The sequence below is a fragment of the Brachycentrus maculatus genome, unplaced genomic scaffold, assembly GCF_059751285.1.
Source record: "Brachycentrus maculatus isolate JH-2025_06_01 unplaced genomic scaffold, ASM5975128v1 h1tg000074l, whole genome shotgun sequence".
Taxonomy (NCBI): Eukaryota; Metazoa; Arthropoda; class Insecta; order Trichoptera; family Brachycentridae; genus Brachycentrus; species Brachycentrus maculatus.
In genome coordinates, this window is record NW_028280828.1 from 531,974 (window position 1) to 548,435 (window position 16,462).

The window sequence follows — 16,462 nt, forward strand, 5'->3', positions numbered from 1 at the left end:
TCCATGGTGATAATAAATAAATATTAAAGTGAAAAACACATATACTTATATTTATTTCACCCAATATAGTATTATAATTTCAAATATTGTATTTTTTCTCCCTATAATACAATAATATGTTTTTAGGGGTGTATTAATATGTCTAATTTGCAAATAAAAGTAAAATACCGTAATCTCAATTATACACATAAAGGGTAAAATGAGGATTTCTAGTTTTCTGTAAACACGAATTACATTTTATATAAACAAAATAATACAAACTCTTCAAGACGGAAGAAATAAGGCTTAGGTAAATATACAGGCTTTTTCAATTGAATAAAGCTTCATTTCAAGAAATAGGCCAAATTTTTCTATAAATATTAAATAACCTGTTTACAAATAATCGATAAACTTGTTAATAAATTACTAGTCAAGCAAATATTTGACCAATAAAATTAAACTGTAAAAAGGTCGCCGTCCTTTAAAGGTTCTGTTCAAAGGAAAAAACAACCTACTTTCTCCTCACCGTCATCCTTACATCTTTAGGGAAGGGTCCCACTTAATTATGTAAAACCCAACTTACCCGTTAATATTATATCATAAAAATCTCACAGAAGTAAATGTAAAATAAATAATTATTTTTTATCGATATTTATATTCCCTTTGTATTTTTGCAATAAATATTCATCCTTTTCTTCTTCTTCTTTTAAGACTACGTCCTGTCATTCTCGGGTCGGTCCTGGGAGGTGGAAGACCAGCTATCCTTCCATCGTTTAGGTGGTCTTCCTGGGGGTCTGATCCCGCCTATGCTGCTGTCCGCTGCCACCCTCACCACTCGACCCGAACTCGCTCTTCTCACATGATCTCTCCAGAAACGTCTTCTTTCACTTCCCCATCGCACAACATCTTCAACATCGCAGATTTTTCTTATATCTGAGTTTCTTACTCTGTCGCGAAGTGTTAGGCCTGCAATGGGTCGTAGAGTCTTCATTTCGGATGCCCTAAGAAGGCTTATAAATATTCTTAAATTAATATCTCACATTAATATTCTCAATTGTTTTTTGTAATAATAATAAAAATATTTAAATTTAAATTATTTATTTTTTTGAACTCGACTATTCGACTTTAATTGTAATTGTTAATACTGCCACTGATTCTTATTTATTCCCATGTAAAACAATTTCAATATTATGAACTTAATATTGTTAAAGTTTTATTAGTAAATGCCACTATTTCTTAAAATCCAATGTGACACGTGTTTCGATGCATTCAGCATCATTTTCAACCACCGTATGTGAAGCTAATTGCAAATTTTAGAGTTGGGTCCTTGGGCGTTGAAGGTTGGAGAGGGGGTAGGAGCTGTTTTTTTTCTTCTTATCAGTGGGAACATAGACAATAGAGGGAAGGCTTTAGTCATGTTTATGTTATTCGTGTATACATATTTTATCAATAATTTTTTTTCTAAAAAAAATACATATCTTCCAAACTCTTTTACGATGGGAGATTAAGATTGTTGAGATATGGTTTATACTATTAAGTTAATAATATTATAAAATGTTCGCACGTAATAAAAGTCAATAAACAACATTTTGAGTGTGTCCAAATACTCAAAATGTTGTAAATAAATTATCTGGTCAAATTATAAGCTTAATAATAAAAATGAAAATGGTATTTTCTGGCGTTTCTCATGTGTGTGATTATAATCCAGGATTCGGATCTCACATACTAATATAAGAGTTTCTGCTTAACAAAAAGCTTCTTTTCATCTCACCAATAGATGTCTCTAGTGAAGTTCTAGTGATTCATGAACAAGGTTTCTAAATTGGTTCATATATAGAACTTCCAAGAATTTGAGTAGTGTGGTTGTCAATAATGGGTAGAATTGGTGAATGTTACACGTGTGTAAAGTGATCACTTAAACCAGCCTATGACGGTCGTAAGCCCCGTAAATGCCCAGACTTCCATATTCTTCTTCATCTTTGATGAGATGTCAAAAAATAATATAAAAAAATAAAGTCAATAAACAACAAAATTAAACAATTTCCTTCTTCCTTGCTTTCAATTTATTTGAATATTTTCTGAAAGGAAATATCTCCAAATAGATTGATGATAGAAAATGTAGATATCTAGTCTCGTTCAAATATTTTGATGCTTTATTTAATCTTATATATAAAACGAAACATAATTATTCTAGAATATTATGCTGTTCGCAGTTTCACCACACTCTAGCGGTTTAATAATACGAGTTATAAATCAGGCCGGAAGAATTTATTAGCACTAAACTTATCAGGCAGAATGTGTTGTATCTTGGCGGTATCAAAACCGATATTTGACATCCAAAACGGATGGGTGTATAATGTGTAATCTAGGTCTTCCGAGAATACATATATCTAAAGATGAATGAGCAAACGAACAACCGTTTTGTGGAAGTTATATGTACATACATACTTCCATATAATAATACCTACATACGTCAGCTCTGTACACAATGTAATCGGTTAAATACCTATACTAAGAGTATTTTGATTCAAAATGATCAGCATTTCTGCTTATTTATCATGTTAATTTATTTCTTGTTGTTGTTTTAATGTTTTACGTAACTAATTAAAGCGTATTTATTTTTTTGACATCTCAACATAAATAAAGAAAAATGTAAAAGTCTTGATATTTACAGGGCTTACGACTAGGCATAGGCTGGTTAATTGATCACTTTACACACGTGTAGTATTTAATATTGTACCCCTGATTGACAATCACGATACATAAACTTTTGATATTTTTGAATTGACGAATTTGTGAAATAATTCGAAAAGGATATTGCACACATTCAAAATAAAAATCTCTCCTACATAAAAAAAAAAACAGATGTAGCCATATATATATATATGTTCAATCTCATGACGTTCAATGATCGAGTTCATAACCGCCATCTATGATTGGATTTAGAAAGCTTTTACTAAGCAGAGACCCTTTTATTTGTAGGAATGATATGAAACCGGATTATTTTACATATTGAAAAATGTCTGTATATACTTATTATATGCAGTGAAATAGGCGCTCTACTTAAAGTAAGGACGTACTTCTTCGTTCTTGACGTCACTAACCTGAGTTGTTAAATTATTTTTATTTTTAAATTACATGAAAATCATAAATCGCAACTCTTTTCTGATAATTTTATAATAATAACACATAAAATCTTTAATTCCAATTCTGGGAAGACTTTTGGCATTTGTATTCAGCAATTCGGATAAAAATTCCATCGCTCGAATTAATTTTATATTTTGTTGAATGATACGAATAAAATATTTTAAAAAAGGAGACTCGCTAATTTTTACAGTTATACAGTTTCTTGTGAGACGTAAAACATACAAAATAATACACAGAGAACATCATTAAAATACGAGAACAACATTCATGCTCTTATATCATAAGTTGTTACAACTTGCTTAGTTTCCAAACAAACACGTTCAACTTTTTAATGCTTCTGTATGTTTTTCTTATGCGGTGATCTTATACCAACTTAAAATTGCCGCCATAAAGCGTAGTAAATTATTTTAAGACATTTTGCTTTTCTAGCCTCTGCCAAAACAATCTCAAAACTTACTTTACGCACTTAATATGAAGAGCAAAGTCATATTAAACTTTTTTTTTAACAATTTAATTTCGTTTTGTGAGTTTACTTTAGATTGGTATCTGCCATAAATGTTTTTGTTACAAATTAATTTTAGATAAATATAATAGAAAAAATATTATAGTACAAAAAATATACTGTGTAAAAGAGTCAAATATTTTCCAGTTCTTAACTGATTCCACACCTAATCAAAATCACAAATAACATGCAAAAATAATTCAACAAAAATGAATTATTTTCTTGAATGTTTTTCGCAGATACTTTGTAGGACATTTTATAAAACAACTTTGTTTTTAACCACTTTTTTTGGTGGGTAAAAAAAAAGTGGTTAAAAACAAATTTGTTTTATTTTATGAAAAAATAATTATAATATATTTTATTTCAAATATAACTGTAATATAGATGTTTAATAATGGGCAGAATTGTAAACGTTACACGAGTGTATAAATTGATCACTAAAGCCAGCCAAATGCCAGGTCGTGAGCTCTGGAATGGTCAGACGTCCTTCTTTGGAATGTACATGTTTAAAGTGATGTTTTGTCCCAGTTGAGATACTTTTATTACAATTTATACTAATATAATATATTATATGTGTGGTGAATAATTCGGTATCTAAGAAATATACAAATATAAACTAATAAACTCAACATCACACCGCTTCCTGCGAATGTAAGATGAGAAAGCAAACGCCACACTAAACTCCATGCTTCATTGCCTCTGTTGTGTACTGCCAGTGTAATTTTCACTGAAAGGTTTTAACTAACTAACTAACCAACTAACCATCACGCCGCTTCCCCGCAGGGGTAGGCAGAGAGAATAGAACGCCACACCACTCTGTCTTTGCAAACATTCTTCGCCTCTTCCACGTTCATGCATCTCGTCATACATACCCGCCGATTGTTACGACTCCTAACCTGACCACTTTCAAGTATTTGGCATACCTGATCGTGCCATGTTTTTCTCGGTCTTCCTCTGCTTCTTTTCCCAATAACATTCGCCTAATAAATTTGTTTTACCGTTCTTTCCTCACTCATTCGTTCTACATGTCCAATCCATCTCAACACACCTTTCTTAATTTTATCGATAATGCTTTTCACAGCTTTGCATTCCTTCCTTATTTCACTATTCGAGCATCTATCATACATCGTTTTGTCGCACATTCTTCTGAGAGATCGCATTTTGACTGCATTCAGTCTACTTTTATCCTTATTTTGCCAACTCCATGTTTCACTTCCATACATTAAAGTTGGAACCAGGTCTCTGTTGTGGACTGCCAGTTTGAAAAGTTTTTAATTACTTTAATTCATATGCCCAAACCATTTGAACACACCTTTCTTAAGTTTATCGATAATGCTTATATCAGCCTTGCATTCATTCCTTATATACGTATTTTAATTTACAAAAATATTTAAATAATATGGGAACATTTTTTTAAACTTGTAAGATAAAGAAAATAACGTATCCCTGCAAGGTTGTAGTAGTGGAAGTCATTTAGACCTTAAGGTTTACATTCCATAGGTTTTCTTCTCACGTTAGTCTGTGCTTGCTTTTCACCCTCGAAGGTGAGGAGAAAGCGCTTAGACACCATCTATCTCACAAAAGATGGCAAGCTAACAACACCCTTTTACGTCGCCTTTCCGCCAAATCTGATACGATTCATTAAACTAATGGCACTTTAATATTTCACATCGGCCTGATTAAAGCCTCACCGTCTCGGAAGGATCTTTGTCCTTCGGAAGGGCCAATAAGATGACGAAACGAGACCAGACTCCCTTTGCGAGAAGCTATTGCCGAGAAACTAGAAAAAATCCCCTTTTTAATGATTTTTATGACGTTTTTATTATAGTCACAAAATTTACTTTCAAGGGAAAACCTCGTAAAAAGGTAAGGTTACCCAAAATAGTCTCCTGAAAAAAAGTACGAAGTTTTGATACCTACTTAATATTTATAGATTTTTTACGGTTAAATTCACGGTTTTCTTTTCCCAGTTTTCTGATTATTATTATAAATTGTATGGTTTACATATATAAATATGTAATTTAAATTTTCAATTCAAACCCTTATCCGCACCCCAATGGTGCATAGGGCACTGCTTTATATAAACACGGTGTTATCTTGATCGTTAACACACAAAGGAAAGGTGATGTATATATATATATATATATATATATATATATATATATATATATATATATATATATATATATATATATATATATATATATATATATATATATATATATATATATATATATATATATATATATATATATATATAAATATATATACACATAAATATATATATATATATATATATATATATATATATATATATATATATATATATATATGTATATATATATATATATATATATATATATATATGTATATATATATGTATGTATTTATAATTTTTTCATTATATTTTATTTTTTGCCTTACATCTCTTTATTGGTCCAATGCAAAGAAAATGTATTTTTCGTATTACAAATAGCTGTTTCATTTACACTTAGGAGGTTTTTTATGTATTGATATCTAAAAAAGGCGAACATTGCCTATCAGAATGGCAGAATGGTGAATGCTTAAAGTGCTTAAAGTGCTCACTTTGACCAGCCTATGACTGGTCATAACCCCTCAGACCTCCATATTTTTCATCATCTATCTTGAGATGTCAAAATGTTTTGAATATACAAATATAAATTTAAAGAAATAAATTCAAAGCGATTATTTATTTCAACTCATATTTCGTAGTGATCGCAATAATTCAATCAGGAACTGTAATTTTGCGATTGAATTTAAGGGTGGGCTGGAAAAGCGGCCCTGTAATTAGTATATAAAGTTCCCAGTCATTGTGGTATAAAGTGGATAACGTGTATATTTAATTTTAAATTTTGGGAAAAAAACTCCGCTTTATTTTCGCCTGAAAAGTGTGAGGAAACTAATTGGCGCTCACTTGATCCTACCACGCCCTCGCGCCGAATCTCCCATTTTTCCGGTATTTTGTTGGGCGCCTAATTTTTTAACGAATTCAAGCATTTGTGAATTGAAATGATTTCCCTGGGAAAAGAGCGATTGTCGATACTTTATATATATTTGCAAAAAAAATTAAGTAATATAAATATTTATTTGTCTCTTCGTCAGGACGGTCATTATAACAGCGGCAAACAATACTATACGTCACTACCATAGCACTATTTATACACTTACAACTACACAACATGTTAGTCAGATGCGATTTTGGTCGACCCGAGGACCAATAAGCAATAAAGATCGCAGAACAAGATGCACTAAAGGGCATTGTGTCAGGTTGTGATACCGTGGTTAGTGTCGCGGACTCGTAAGTCAGAGTTTCTCAGTTCGAACCTACTGTACCACAAATTGATACCTATTTCTAATAATGAGCCGCTTAGGCCCACAGAAATAGTATGAAATTGAAATATTTTTGTGAATAATAAAAACACAAATATATCTCTTTTAATAATATTTTTTATCGTAGCTCACTCGCAACAAATTGATGGTAATTCAAGTGAGATATCAAGTTTTATTTAGGTAAACCTTCAACAAAATTAATATTTGAAGCACTAATTTTGTGATTTTCCATTTTATAATTTAAATGTAAATTTGTTTTAAAATCACTTCATTTTAATGTTACATTTTAATTATAAATCTTTAACGTTTATCAAAATGATAAACAGTGTACCTACCTCACTGATAAACGGTGTAACTAGTTTTTTACAACATTTTGAGTGTGTCTAAATACTTATTCACAAAATCTGGATTATATCCAATTACGAATCGAATCTGTTTAATCGCATAATTTAATTTTCAAAAATCTTCATCCAAGTTTCTAGAATATTTCTATCCAGATTAACACAGCACCTCGATCTTTCAGCGCCAAGCTCAATTAAGTACGATTGTATTCTTAATTAGCACGGAAAGACTGCTCCAATTTGGGTTAAATGCCTGTTATACTTCTAAAGGCTGCCATTTTGTGAAAAATCCCCACCGTTCTTTTTTTAAAGTAGACACATTTCCACCATTAAATACGATATAATTTTTTCGCATCGTGATTGAATTAAACTTTTTTTTATTTCAATATATCGACTCAAAACCAGGGACGTTCTGCGGCTGTTTTAGTAAAGAAAAATGTTTTTTTTTTAATGATAGTTTTCTTCTTCTTCTTTAGCTTTCTGACCTCCACTGTTGGATATAGGCCTCCAGTTTGAAGCCAGTTTCTACCCTTCACAGCGATTAAGTCATCGGACCATTTTTTTTAAGTCTTCCGACGCCTCTTTTATTCTTCCAAGATCTCCAAATTTAAGGAATCCACCTTGTGAAGTCCTGTCTTGCAACATGTCCTGCCCATTGCCACTTAAGTATTGCCACGCGATCCATGATTTCCACTTAAATGCAATATAAATCACATAAACGCCAAGAAAAAGTACATATTGAAATGTCATAAAAGAATCAAAATTCAAATACAGTATTTTTCAAAAGTTTCCGTAGACGTATATTTAAATATCAGAAATGGTGACCCTTAATTTTCAAAACATTAAAATAAAGAATAAGTATATAAATAAATGCGTTAAACAATAAAAATACTCTAAACTTCATCATCAATTTAATTTTGTGAACAGATGTACAAACAGAATGATTAAAGAAAACACTTCGTTTTTTACCACTTGAGTTTTATTATAGACTACATGTTTCAGAAGTTAAACTTCCATCATTCAGGTCTGTATAATAACTATACAGACCTGAATGATGGAAGTTTAACTTCTGAAACATGTAGTCTATAATAAAACTCAAGTGGTAAAAAAACGAAGTGTTTTCTTTAATCATTGTAACATGTCTTACCACAAAGTTAATACCGAAACAATAAATAAAATACAAACAGAATTATAATATTTTATATTATTGTTAGACATCTCAACATAAATGAACAAGAATATAAAAGTCTGGGCATTTACGGGCCCTAAGACCGTCAAAAAGGCTGGTTTAAGTAATAACTTTACACACGTGTAACATTCACCAATTCTATCCGTGACTGATAACCCCACTACTCAAATTCTTGGAACTTTTATACACATTGTTCAAATTCGAAACATATTGCTTACATTGACTAGAATTTCACAAGACACAGCTGTTTTATTGAGCAGAAACTCTTACGTTTAAATCGTAACCCCGTAAATCCTCAGACTTCCATATTATTCTTAATTTTTGTCTAGATGTCAAAAATAATATAAAAATTACTCCTAATTGGAAATACTCCTGATTAGTGAACAAGTTGTAGATGTATAATATTTGGTTTGCTATCATCCGTGATACAAAAATAAATTTTATTCAAAATGTGTATGTTTATCAATTTTCCGAGATGTGAAGGCTCCCACAATTCTCGTTTGCAAAGCCAATTTGAAATACCGAGGGAGAAATATATGAATGAAAAAACACAAAACGTAAAATGAAGAATTAATGTTCTTCGTAAAAATCTTCCGAGACTCATCTGGGAAGATTTATTGCTGATTTAAAGGTAAAATTGAAAAGTTTGAAAGGGACCTTTGTTAGATGAACTCGGTACTCGTAAGTAGATATTTTGCACTGAAATGAAAAAAACTGTCAGTTTTATTATTACTGTTTTTTTTTGTAATTTGACTACTTAAAAAAACTCTTATTTGAAGTGATTCTAATTCAAATAATTTCAAAAATATTTTATAACTTACACATTTTCTTCTTCTTCTTCTAACCCTTATCCGCAGCTAATGGTGTATAGGGTACTACATCGTATTGACGCAGTGTTATATTGATCGTTACTTATATGAAGGCAAGATCACTCCTACGCTTCAGTCCAGGGTAATATTAAATAAAGATTGACTGTAAAATCACCAATATTTATTTTCACCAACCCCCAAGGAGTCGAACCTGGGATATTTAGCATGGTAGCTAAACATGCTAACCATTACACCACGGAAGTGGACAGTTTTTTACATATCATACGTTTGTAAAACTTTTTAAACTAAAAGTTCAGGGCTACTTCAAATGAAATTTAAATTTAAAGTAAAATAAAACGAAATTAATAAATAACAAATAAAGAGTTCTTTAGTATGATATCAATTAGGTTTGACGTATTATTTAGTCATAGGGTATTGACATAAAATCCAAAAATTATTGCATTTTTTATCAACTTTCTTCGAGATAATTAGAAATTTCGCTTTCCTAAATATATACATATTTCTTTAATTTTCCTTCAAAAGATATATTTTTTTGTGGATCACAGTAGGAAAAAATTGTGAAAGCCTAGTTACAACATTATAAACATGGAAACATCAAACCTTTGGCTTTCCAATTTAAAGTGAAATAAGAAAATTAAAATGATGATTTTCTTGTGTTTTGCAAAGTTGTGAAATTGATTTATTAGTACATGTGCGCGAGGAAGTAAGCTCCTCTAAAACTCAGCAATCCGAGCGATTAATTGTGACCCTCGCACCCCTCACTAGTTATAAGGGGATGATTCTATATAAGGGATGAATGAGGAGGGTAGTTGATGAAAGATCTTTGTATATCATCCCGGTTGCCTTCTGCCTTTACTTGTACCTTTTACTACGTCCTGTAATTGGAAAATTAGTAATTTTATTACAAATTTCGAACACCCGTTCATTAGAAATAAAATTAAAATTTATTGAAGGGATGCTGTGATAAAGTACTTTAAGTTTTTGGCTGCATTTCTCTTAATTAAATATTAATTTGGAAATTCGGTTACTAATAGAACGAATTTTCCGTGTTACATTCTGATAAAATATTAACATTTTCTTAGCCACTTAGCAATACGATATGTCATACTGACTACGACATTACTCATTGGAATAAATTTCCTAGAATTGAATAATTTATTTAATAAAATAAATCAATAAAAACGTTTATATGTCTTGTTGTTACTTTTTATTTCAAATTTCATTGAACGCTTTTTGTATACCTTAAATAATAAAAAAAATGGTAAAAAATAACTATTGTACTTTTTATTACTAAAATGGTACCATTTATATTTGAAATAATTATAAATATCATTATATGAAGAGAAGAATAATCATTTTATGAAGTCACCATCTTATGTTATATATGTATTTTATGTATTTTTCATTACATACATATTAAAAATTTAAATTTTACAAAATTTATTCCTCACTTGGTTTTCCCGTGCCGTGGCCAAATTTTAGAATATCTTTTAAAATATATTTTATTTATATTAATTATAAATAGTCATGCAATCATGGGTGATTTGCCTAGTGATATTGTTTAATCATTTTAGTTTTTGCAGTCAGTTTTATTAAATACACTACTCTGCTTATTTAACTTAAATTTCATGCATAATTTCAGTAAACTTTTCTTTCAATATTTTTGCAAATAAACGTAGGGTTAATATAACAAGTTCGTGGTTTGTTCACATTTACTTAGCCTTTCAAATAACCCTACAAAAGAAGGCTGAAGTCGCTAAATCTTTTAATGTTTATGGCTTGTGCATGTCACCAAAACATTAGATCGAAGTCCAAGGTAAATATTTTTTTCGAAATTCCTCGTTTATCGGTATTTACAGCATAGCGCACTACTGTCAAAATAGATGAAGACAGATTTTGTTGAAAATTATTACACCATATTTCGATAGCAGGAAATTATCTGTAATATTCTTACCTGTAGATTTAATATTGTAAAAGTTACCTTATTTTGAGCAGTTAATCGTACAAAATAAAAGATTTTATCATATAATGTTTGTTTTGTATAAAATATCACAAATATTTAGTTTGTAAGAGAAAAAAGCCTGTAGTATGCAAAATATGCCTATGGTATTTTAGTGAGAAGAAATCAATATCCTTTAGCAAAAGATTTTACAAGCGTCAATTATAAACATGACATAAAAAATGAAGAAATTATTGATTTGTAGCCATTTTATTAAGATTTTTCATTTGCACTTTTTCTTTTTGAATTATGTAAAATTTACATGGCAGTATGAAGAATGGCCGGGAGTTGTTGGGAGAAAAAAATATTTCAACGAACAAGACGGTTTTTATGATGAACTATGTACAATACTATAGATATTATTATTAATCGCTAATAAGATGATATTATAAGATAATATTGTATCGCCCGTAACATTTTAAAGAATCAAATTTTATTTTTAATGAGTAAATTAAATAAATGATATTATTTATTTAATTTGTCTTTACGTATAAAATGCTGGCACTAACGTATTTGGCTGCCGTTTTGGAGGTCCCGGTTTCGACCCCAAGGTGGTTTGATTTACAAGTAAGAGATTTTTTTACACTAACTTATTTCTGTTTTCTTACCCTAAAATTGTACCTGATGCGTAAAACTGATCATCTTGCCTTTATTAAAAAAAAAAAACGAAAATATAAATCTTACACTCTATGCACTATTGGGTGTGGTATTGAAGAAAATAATGGAAAAATTACATCGTACATAATATAATTGAAATGCTTTGTTACGTGATACAATATTACGTAGTTAAAATAACGTAACTCGCAACGAATATCTTGGCATACTCTTGAGGTTTAAACGACTTAATTCCACTAAAATGGCATAACCGAACGCGTTGTCAAATATCGATTCATTTACGAGATGCTTAGACATTTTGTAATAAAATTTTACTGCAACATGTGTACGTTAATAAACACAGATATATAAAGGTACATACAAAATTACATTTAAAAGGTATCTATTACATACGAAACTTAATGTGTTGAATTTTTTGGAAGATTAATTAATGTTAATTTGGTAAAAAAATCCTTATTTTTCATTTCGACACTATAATTTTATGACTTAGAATGACACATGAATAGTAATTGACAACAGATTTGAGAAAGCCAAAATCATTTTTTTTTTAGTTAGCTTACGTAAACTTGTTGACTATCGTATTTAATCGAGCTACTGAGAGTTAAAACAAGATTTTTTTATAAACTGGAGATTATGTATTTTTTTAGACATTTATGAAATTAAAATAAATAGTAGCAAATAAGAGATATATTAGATCACATCCCTAAAAAAATTCAATTTTTAAAATATTTGGAATGGGGTGTTTAATTATTTTATACGCATTTTTCATTTTTTATAATTATTAGTAAAGCATATCTACAAAACAAGATTAAAATTTTGGCTGCTATAAAATGTTGCAAGTTTTGCAACTTTATGTTGTGTTTTTTTTCACGCAAACTCTTATCTTTATAAGATAATAATTATAATAATTATCTAATGCAATGTAATTCGCTTTCAGTAATCAAATAACATCTTCCGTAAAGCGCCGGAAGCTTCCAGTCGGGGCACATCGTGGAGTACCTACTTACAGTGGTACCGTCAGATATTTCACAGAGTAGAAATGGTATTTATATTTATTTTTTTAAATTTATATTTCACTTGGTAAATACCACTATTTCATAAAATTTATTATTATACGTGTTTCAAAATTTATTTTCAAACATCACATGTGAAGCTAAATCTTAATTTTTTAGTTGAATCCTCGAGATGTTATTTATAATTAAATAAAAATTGAGAATCACCTAATCAAGATAAAAGAGTACTGTTTATTAACAATAAATTTACAATAAATATGGAAAAATTTAATTTTAATTATTTTTTTCAATTTCATTCTCAGTACAAATGGTAATTTAATGATAACCTTTTTCTAGACCATTTATTTCCTCAAAAAAACATTTTCTATTATTTATTTGTATTCAAGCTCTAAATACGTAAATATTTGAACATTTATAAAATATTTACACAATTTTATTAATTATGATTTAATTATTTTATGATAAAGCATCCAACGGATTTAATTATTTTTACAATTATGTATATGTATTTTAGTTATTTTTTTTACTTCACGCATATTTATAGTTTGTAATTTTCAATAATGTGTCTTTACTGAGTTTTCTCGTGACAAGGGCACATGAAAATTTTTCAGGAAATAAACTTTTGTGACGAGGGTTTTTATTTCTTTATTATAAAGTTTAATTATGGTATGAATATTTAAAAACCAATTCAGGATATCTTATCATGCTTCGAGTACCTGCATACTTTTTACTCCACCCGATGCATCCCTGTGCTCATGGAGGTAGGGTAGTTAAGCGCCTAATGACCCCCACTCCTTCAATCGAGCCCATCTAGACCTGCCCCAATTGCGCATTTATCGCTCGAATAAATAGCATTCCTCCCCTCCTGATGATATCACGAACTAAAAAACTTTCCTGAAAAAAGTCTAAGAAAAAGAAAAATCCCCAGACCGGTCTTCCGATCTCTTGGTGTTTACCGCGCTGGAAATGTAAGGAGAATAGAGTGCAAGAAGAATCACTAATCGAGGAAGAGGTAAATACTTTCTCTAACGCTTAGACCGTAGACGCCGGGGGTGAAATGCAAAAATATAACTACCATCCGAGATGCCCGGGGATGAGATCAAAGGTAAACAAGATTGCAAAATGATTATGAGTTTCCAGAGAATGCGTTTATTCAAAGGGTAAAAATATCGGATTATTTCCTTATTAAAGAAAACGTTTGTTTTAATATAAGTTAAACAAACTTACTCAGATTTAAAATAAGGCTTATTTTACTTATAAACTTTTAAGGCTAACATCTCGAGCTTGTCTCCAGAAAGCCAAGATCCAGAATTCAGAAAACCAGAATCCGATCAGCCGTGGTCTGCGCTGCATGTGTGTCCACACCCGATTTTTTAAAAGAATGTGTATTGGATTTTTTGTTTTTTAGTAAAAGCAGAGAAAAAAAATTAATATATTTTTTAACTCCTTACCTTTCAAAAACTCCTTTTTTTTAAAGCCATATAATTATTTCGAAGAAAACTTATTTTTAATAACTAGTGACTGTGACTTAATGATTGTGGCTGGTAATAAAAGCAGAGGAAGACCTAGAAAAACTTGAAAAGCATGATCAAGTATTTCAAACATTATATTTTAAAGTGGTCAGGTCAGGAATCGAAATAATCGGCGTGCATGCATTGGAGGTACATGAATGTGAAAGAGGCGAAGATTGTTTGCAAAGACATACTCGTGTGCGTTCCATTCTCTCTGTCTCCCCTTGTGGTGAACCGATGTGATGGTTATTTAGTTAGTTTGTTAGCTATTTCAATGTGTTTATTCACCCTAGTGCATCAAAATACCATATTGAGCGTCTTATGTACCATTTCGTTCTATTGCTTTTCTCCATTTAAAAGTAGACACATCAATCTTCAGTAATTATTGCACTGTCCAACCTGTTTATCATTGGAACCCTAACTATCCATCATCTAAATCCTCGAACGCCATCCTCCCTCTCTTCTATCATCTCCTTACCTGATCCAACTGCCTGTGCTTTACTTGCTATTTACTACTTACAAGGCAATCAATACATAACATTGTAATGACTATTTTTCAATATTCATACTTCTATATTATAAATTTATTTAGCATATTTTTTGGAACAACTTTTTAATGTACAAATATAAAAAGAAAACACCTGTGACAAGACAACTTTTTGAGTTTACTTAAGTAAATACCACTAGTTTCGAGAAATACAAATGTCCTCACCGACAGGTGAAAATACAGAAAAGAATTGCATTTTCGCTTGTTAATGATAGCATCTGTAGTTTTAAAAATATGTCGTGTTTCCATAATAAATTTTAAAAAATGTATTTTTATTATGAAAAAAAAAACAAAATATGGTAAAATAGTAAAATATAATATATTTAATACAAAAATATAAAATATAAATTTTATACAACAATACGAAGACTAAATGCGTATTTATTGATTTGGCGTTTAATTTGTAAAACTCCATTTTAATTTATGAATTAATTTTTAAATCAAACACAGATTTTTTAGTCTACTAAGTTGTATTTTATTTTTTAAAATACATAAAAATTAATAATGTGACAATTGTTTCGCCTAGTTATGGCATTTTCAAACGAATGTGGTTTCATTCGTTTGAAAATGCCATAACCAGGCGAAACAATTGTTACAATATTAATTTTTATGTGTTTTTTTTTAATACAATACAACTTCGTAGACTCAAAAAATCTGTTTGATTTTAAAATTAATACATAAACTAAATGCATACTTTAAGAATGCATTAAGCTACGTAAATGTAGAGATCATCTGTCTAGGAACGGTTTCAAAACGTGTTAGAGACATTATTTAGTATTAACAATGACTGTTTTTGTGACACTTATCCACACATAAGTGCATAAGACACTGTATCAGATGTAAGCAATCATACATTTTAAGAAGGCAAAGTGTTGTAATTAATATTAAAGTACTATTGCAATTACTTAAGAAATTCCTTGATACTTAAAAATAGTAATAATCGATGAAGTTATCGTAACACCCATTTTTTTCAACAAATATTTATTCTCTTAAATTTAAAAACACAGAGGGAGGATGCTATGATATTATTTATGTTTTCTCAATTTTGAACCAACGCATTTCCATAAACAATTCCACAATTTCTAGTAATGTTGATCAACCCCCACGAATGTGCTAAAATATCGCAAATTGGAAACATCTCCCGGCAATATGGCGACTGGACCCTCAATAGGGGTGAGCCCTTACAAGGATACAATTGTATTTATGTAAATGCATTTATGAAAATATTTTCCTCTCCGATACTATGACACTCGGCTGAACTTGCAATAGAACTAGTGGCCTTATTATGCCAAGAGGATTCGCCGATGACCGTGAGATGAGAGGGGGAGGAAAAACACTCTTGGCTACTCATTTTACGGTCCATAAACCAGACGTGGGAGAGAAAGGAATCAATATTCCATATGATGCGAGCACAATGGGAGTACACTGGACCACCTTA